General features: G+C 44.6%; 1 protein-coding gene across 1 annotated transcript in view; it reads right to left on the reverse strand.

Moving 5' to 3' along the window:
* LOC311143938 (DNA repair protein REV1-like) overlaps positions 1–6,254 on the reverse strand; it is a 31,217-nt gene extending 24,963 nt beyond the window's left edge. The window contains exon 1 of the mRNA XM_084179833.1: positions 6,043–6,254. The gene's annotated coding sequence lies outside the window, so the exon portion shown is untranslated. The remainder of the gene's footprint in view (positions 1–6,042) is intronic.
* Positions 6,255–7,747: the final 1,493 nt, after the last annotated feature.

Genomic DNA, 7,747 nt, shown 5'->3' on the forward strand with positions numbered 1-7,747 from the left:
CACTCGTCTAGAACAACTGATTTTTCTCTCACACACGTGTTGCTCTCCCCCCATTTTTCTCACCCGATATAACAAGTGCCTCTTTCTCTCTCAGAAGGTGTGATGATTTACATTATGGTGAAACAATCCTCATCCTCTCTCTTATTACGTTATTTTTCAATATCCCTCTGCACACTTTAGTTCTGGCCTTGAGCGTCACCGATTTCTCTTCAAACCCCCTCTTCTGGCGGCTTTAGAGTCCAATCCATCTGTCTGTCTGTGGTCCGATATGACATGAGGAGGGTGTTTCCCATGCTCTTTTGGAGTGTACTCTCCCTTTAGCACTGACTCCAGCCTCAGTCAGCAACCCCTGTCTCGACCGGAGGAAGTAGGCCAGTACATTTTTACAGTTTAGTCATTTAGCAGACGCTCTGTTCCAGCAGTGAGTGCATATATTTTCATACTTTTTTACCCATTCTGGTCCTCCATGGGAATCGAACCCACTACCAACTGAGCCACACGGGACACATCAGGTTTGACAGTGATTGTCTGTCTGTGTGCCCAATCTGTACTTCACCTGTAGCTGACTGCTGTGATTGTCTGTCTGTGTGCCCAATCTGTCCTTCACCTGTAGCTGACTGCTGTGATTGTCTGTGTGTGTGCCCAATCTGTCCTTCACCTGTAGCTGACTGCTGTGATTGCAGCGTGTGACTTAGATCCTGCCAGGGCCAGGTGCTCAAATTATGCAAATGAGCATGAGCAGGAAGAACACACTCAGGTCAGTTGAAAGGGGAGGAGACATCACACAAGAAGAATAGGCTTCAGAAAGGAGGAGATAGTGAAGTAGGCTGGAATGAAAAGAAGGGTGGAGATGTAGCCTTGGGTAGAAATGCTATGGACAAAGGCACAGAAAAAAGACAGCGAGAGAGAGTTAGCGAAAGAAACAGACAGAAAGAGAGAGATCGGAAAGAGGGGATGTCCTGCTGTGCAACGCTCAAATGAGTCCCCACAGCAACACAAATGGCCCACAGCTGGTGGACTGCAGGGATCACAGTGTAACCTGGCTCCCGGGTATTGTGGTAGAAAAGGGCTAAAAAGGTTCCTTCTTCAACTTTAAAGACTGGTATGAGGTTTTGAGGTTAGGCTAGGTATGAGGTTTTGAGGTTAGGCTAGGTATGAGGTTGGGCTAGGTATGAGGTTTTGAGGTTAGGCTAGGTATGAGGTTAGGCTAGGTATGAGGTTTTGAGGTTAGGCTAGGTATGAGGTTGGGCTAGGTATGAGGTTTTGAGGTTAGGCTAGGTATGAGGTTGGGCTAGGTATGAGGTTGAGGTTAGGCTAGGTATGAGGTTGAGGTTAGGCTAGGTATGAGGTTTTGAGGTTGGGCTAGGTATGAGGTTAGGCTAGGTATGAGGTTTTGAGGTTAGGCTAGGTATGAGGTTGGGCTAGGTATGAGGTTGAGGTTAGGCTAGGTATGAGGTTGAGGTTAGGCTAGGTATGAGGTTTTGAGGTTGGGCTAGGTATGAGGTTTTGAGGTTAGGCTAGGTATGAGGTTTTGAGGTTGGGCTAGGTATGAGGTTGAGGTTAGGCTAGGTATGAGGTTTTGAGGTTAGGCTAGGTATGAGGTTTTGAGGTTAGGCTAGGTATGAGAGAGATGCTGGGGCTGAGGGTGGGACAGGATGTAGTTATTAAAGCAGGTTAGAGAGCTACGAAACACCTGGCTAGGGGCGGCAGGTCGATAAGTGGTTAAGAGCGTTGTGACAGTAACCGAAAGGTCGCTGGTTCTAATCCCCGAGCCGACTAGGTGAAAAATATGTCGATGTGCCCTTGAGCAAGGCACTTAACCCTAACTGCTCCTGTAAGTCGCTCTGGATAAGAGCGTCTGCTAAATGACTAAAATTTAAAAAATGTCAACTGGTGTGTCGATACATATGACGGTTTGTGCACTTGCAATGCTCTGTGGCCTAGAAACTACACTGAACAAAAATAAACCAGAACATGCAACAATTTCAAAGATTTTACTGAGTTACAGTTCATATAAGGAAATCAGTCAATTGAAATAAATAAATGAGGCCCTAACCTATGGATTTCACATGACTGGGAATACAGATATGCATCTGTTGGTCACAGATACATCCCAAACATTCAAATCTGTTGGTCACAGATACCTTTTAAAAAAAAAAGTAGGGCGTGGATCAGAAAACCAGTCAGTATCTGGTGACCACCATTTGCCTCATGCAGCGCGACACATCCCCTTCGCATAGAGTTGATCAGGCTATTGATTGTAGCCTGTGGAATGTTGTCCCACTCCTCTTCAATGGCTGTGCGATCCAGAGCATCCCAAACATTCAAATTCGAATTGCCATAGATAAAATGCAATTGTGTTCGTTGTCCGTAGTTTATGCCTGCCTGCCTGCCCATACCATAACCCCACCATCGGGTACTCTGTTCACAATGTTGACATCAGCAAACCGCTTGCCCATACGACGCCGTCTGCCATCTGCCCCGTACAGTTGAAAACGGGATTAATCCGTGAAGAGCACACTTCTCCAGCGTGCCAGTGGCCATCGAAGGTGAGCATTTTCCCACTGAAGTCGGTTACGACGCTGAACTGCAGTCAGGTCAAGACCTGGTGAGGACGACGAGCACGCAGATGAGCTTCCTTGAGACGGTTTCTGACAGTTTGTGCAGAAATTCTTTGGTTGTGCAAACCCACAGTTTCATCAGCTGTCCGGGTGGCTGGTCTCAGACGATCCAGCAGGGGAAGAAGCCGGATGCAGAGGTCCTGGCTGGCATGATTACACGTGGTCTGCGGTTGTGAGGCCGGTTGGACGTACTGCCAAATTCTCTAAAACGATGTGGAGGCAGCTTATGGTAGAGAAATGAACATTCAATTCTCTGGCAACAGCTCTGGTGGACATTCCTGCAGTCAGCATGCCAATTGCACGCTCCCTCAAAACGTGAGACATCTGTGGCATTGTGTTGTGTGAAAAAACTGCACATTTTAGAGTGACCTTTTATTGTCCCCAGCACAATGTGCACCTGTGTAATGATCATGCTGTTTAATCAGCTTATTGATATTCTACACCTGTCAGGTGGATGGATTATCTTGGCAAAGGAGAAATGCTCACTAATAGGGTTGTAAACAAAATTGTGCCAAACATTTTAGAGAAATAAGCTTTTTGTGCGTATGGCACATTTCTGGGATCTTTTATTTCAGCTCATGAAACATGGGACCAACACTTTAAATGTTGCATTTATATTTCTGTTCAGTATAACATGACCACTCTATGGAAAGATGAGACTCCTCTGAAGGTACCAGTTTAAAAAATGAATGGAAGTAGTTTTGTGCCCCCCAAAAGGAGGGGTTAAATTCAGTGCCTTTGGAAAGTATTCAGACCCCTTGACTTTATCCACATTTTGTTACATTACAGCCTTATTCTAAAATGGATTAAATAAATAAAAAATCCTCAGCAATCTACACACAATACCCCATAATGACAAAGCGAGAACAAGTTTTAGAAATGTTTGCAAATGTATTAAAAATAAAAAACAGAAACACCTAATTTACATAAGTATTCAGACCCTTTGCTATGAGACTCGAAATTGAGCTCAAGTGCATCCTGTTTCTATTGATCATCCTTTAGATATTTCTACAACTTGATTGGCGTCCACCTGTGGTAAATTCAATTGATTGGACATGATTTGGAAAGGCACATTATCATTATAAGGTCCCACAATTGACAGTGCATGTCAGAGCAAAAACATTTTACATTTACATTTTAGTAATTTAGCAGACGCTCTTATCCAGAGCGACTTACAGTTAGTGAGTGCATACATTTTTATTTATTTTTTATGCTGGCCCCCTGTGGGAATCGAACCCACAACCCTGCCGTTGCAAGCGCCATGCTCTACCAACTGAGCCATGAGGTCGAAGGAATTGTCCGTAGAGCTCCGAGACAGGATTATGTTGAGGCACTGATCTGGGGAATGGTCCCAAAACATTTCTGCAGCATTGAAGGTCACCAAGAACAGAATGGCCTCCATCATTCTTAAATGGAAGAAGTTTGGAACCACCAAGACTCTTCCTAGAGCTGGCCGCCCGGCCAAACTGAGCAATCGGGGGAGAAGGGCCTTGGTCAGGGAGGTGGCCAAGAACCCGATGGTCACTCTGACAGAGCGCTAGAGTTCTTCTGTGGAGATGGGAGAACCTTCCAGAAGGACAACCATCTCTGCAGCACTCCATCAATCAGGCCTTTATGGTAGAGTGGCCACACAGCAGCAACTCCTCAATAAAAGGCACATGACAGCCCGCTTGGAGTGTGCCAAAAGGCACCTAAAGACTCTTTGGCCTGAATTCCAAGCATCACGTCTGGAGGAAACCTGGCACCATCCCTACGGTGAAGCATGGTGGTGGCAACATCATGCTGTGGGGATGTTTTTCAGTGGCAGGGACTGGGAGACTAGTCAGGATCGAGGCAAAGATGAACGGAGCAAAGTACAGAGAGTTCCTTGATGAAAACCTTCTCCAGAGCGCTCAGGACCTCAGACTGGTGCGAAGGTTCACCTTCCACAACCAAGACAACTCAGGAGTGGCTTCGGGACAAGTCTCTGAATGTCCTTGAGTGGCCCAGCCAGAGCCCAGACTTTAACTCGATCGAACATCTCTGGAAAGACCTGAAAATAGCTGTGCAGCAACGCTCCCCATCCAACCTGACAGCGACTGCGAGGATCTGCAGAGAAGAATGGGAGAAACTCCCCAAATACAGGTGTGCCAAGCTTGTAGCGTCATACCCAAGAAGACTCAATGCTGTAATCGCTGCCGAAGGTGCTTCAACAAAGTACTGAGTAAAGGGTCTGAATACTTATGTAAATGTGATATTAATTTTATTTCTAAAAAACTGTTTTTGCTTTGTCATTATGGGGTATTGTGTGTAGATTGATGAGGGGGAAAATATAATAATAATATGCCATTTAGCAGACGCTTTTATCCAAAGCGACTTACAGTCATGCGTGCATAATTTTTTTTTGTGTGTATGGGTGGTCCCGGGGATCGAACCCACTACCTTGGCGTTACAAGCGCCGTGCTCTACCAGCTGAGCTACAGAGGACCACAGTTTATGCCTGTGGAATATATAATCCATTTTAGAATAAGGCTGTAACGTAACAAAATGTGGAAAAAGTCAAGGGGTCTGAATACTTTCCGAAGGCACTGTATGTATCCCAAAAAAAATAAAAATCCTGAGCTTTCTATATATCTCCTAGATATAGGTCAGACTTCAAAACCTTCCTTAGGATTTATTTTTTGACTGTCTGTTTTGCCATTTTTATTAATGTGTTATTCAATGCGTTTCTATGGGCTATAGTAGTAAAGGCCAAATTCAATATGTTATCAAATAAATGTTGTACCTACAGAGGTCTTAAAATTCTAAATCAAATAGCTCAAAATTATCCATGTTGACCATCTTAAAACAATTCCATATGTTCGCATAGTAGAACCCCCCCTCCCTAACTCCAGCCTCTCCCTTTTTTGTCAGCTCTGTTAGATGATGGACCATACTTTATACTGTAGCTAGCTAACACCACTCTCCTCAATGACTATAACCTACTGTACTGAAAATGATTAAAGTAAGCAGGTTACTGGGGTCACGCTTGTAGGCCTTGCTGGAGTTGGCTACAGATATAGTCAGTCCCTCTAACTAACCCTCCTCCTTGCTCCCTCCCTCCTCGATCTGAACACAAACAAGGATTAATGGTCGACCTGCATGGCGAGAATTTGAGGTGGTTGGACCACACCGTACATGTGTGAAACAGGACAACTATAAGTACACCCTATTTCACCTTTTGATAAACAACAAATGTAGCTAGCTAACAGAATGAATCATGTGTCGCAGCGACACACTCTGCACAAATTCTGTGTGCAGTGGGAACACGTTACTTACATCGAAATCCTGTTACATAATTGCCCAACACTGAATAAACAACACGAGGTGCACCAGTGTGACAGTGTCCACACACACTCTGCACAGTTCACATTGTAAAAGCGGAAGTCACTTTTATACTCACCTTTTCTCTCTTTTACTGACTTGATGTTGTGCTGAAACCAAGCAATTAAATGTCGTTCTCGCAGGATTCTAAAGCGTCTAGGAGGCAGCGTTATTCCTTATTTGGAGTTTAGTGTAACTGTCGTGGTCTTCCTATTTTGACACGCTCTTGTGGTTCGTCAATTATTTTCGATCACCTCTCCATGTACTCTCCATTTTCAGCAGCCTGTCTGCTTCTTTCTCTCGCTCTCCCTCTCTCCTCTCCCTCTCTCAACTCCCCGGCTCCTCCCCTCACTGTTTACGGTCAGGTCAGTGACAGCTCGCATTGCCACTGGCTTAGGTTATCGTGCCACCCAGTGGCGAGTCAACAACACTACATTTGACGCAGCGCTGTGAAGGGACAAGTTCCATTTCATTGACCATTTCTCCTAGCCCTTACCTCCTCGGTCTCCACAGCAGAGAAAAGAGGCGATTACTCCATTTAGACACTAGAGAAGGGTCTAAAAAAAATTGAAATGGGATTGAATCAAAGAGATTAGGGACGAGCAGATGTGGTGGACTACTATCGACCACCCCCCAAGATCCTCTCACGCACGCACGTCCTCATTGAATGGGCTGTGTTTTTACTGTCACTGCACCCAGCCTACTGGGCCCATAATACATGCACGCACGCATACACACAGAGAGAGAGAGAGCGAGAGAGAGAGAGATCTGAAAACGGTCTGGACTGGATTGTAGACTGGAAAGACATTATACAATCTGCATAATCTATGGTATTATTACTACAGCCTCCTTATTATTATTATTATTTATTATATTATTATTATTATATATTATCTATGGTAGGACTCTGAAAAAAAAAAAGACAATGCAGGTAGACTAGGCCAAGTGTGACAGTGCGACAAAAAATAGCACCTTTTTTTTTCTCTTTTGTTTTTGATGCAGACTGGCTGCTGTGCCTCCAGCCAGTGTCCTCAGAAAACCTGGCACGCGCACAGACCTACGCAAAAATGACGGGCGGCATACATGCAGAGAATACCGACACACGGGGGAGCTCCGATACTTCAGTCCGGTGTAGGTTACTGCTACTGGGGTAAACCGTTATGTCAAAAGTCTCTGTTGGTAGGCTAGCCTCTGCCATTAGTGGGCCTATGACAGGCTCTAATATTGTTTGCTTATACGATATTATGCTGATTTTAACATCTAAATAATCAGTTCAATTCCAATTTCGGCTCCAGTGATTTAATTTAATGGATGGCGATTTGATCCCACGCACGTCATCGCATGCAATGCACGTTTGTTCGTTCATTCATAAACGAATTAACCCCGAAAATCCGTTAAAGATGCATGAAGTCAACAAAGCATATTTCATATTTCAAGTTTGTTCCATTGTCATATTTCGTCTAGCCTACTTTTAATTATGGATTCTCTGATGTATATTTTAAAACAATTCAATGCGTTTTTTACCTTTCCACTCTGGGTCTCTTTTCATTGCGCCTGTCACGCGCACATATGTAGCCTACAGCCTCCCCAGTGTCATTGGCTATTCCGAGCTGTTGCTATGGTTCCAGACAGCAGATGCTGAGGCTTGCCATAGCAGTCTTCCTATTGGTGGAAAGGGCAGCATGGTAATAAGTGATGGAGAAAGAAGAACTAGCTCTATCAGACAACCTATTCAGAGAAAGGAAGAAAAAAAGATGGGGGGTCAGAAAGAAAGAGGCTAGGGA

This window comes from Coregonus lavaretus (assembly GCF_964263955.1).
Source record: "Coregonus lavaretus genome assembly, chromosome: 16".
In the NCBI taxonomy this organism is placed as follows: domain Eukaryota; kingdom Metazoa; phylum Chordata; class Actinopteri; order Salmoniformes; family Salmonidae; genus Coregonus; species Coregonus lavaretus.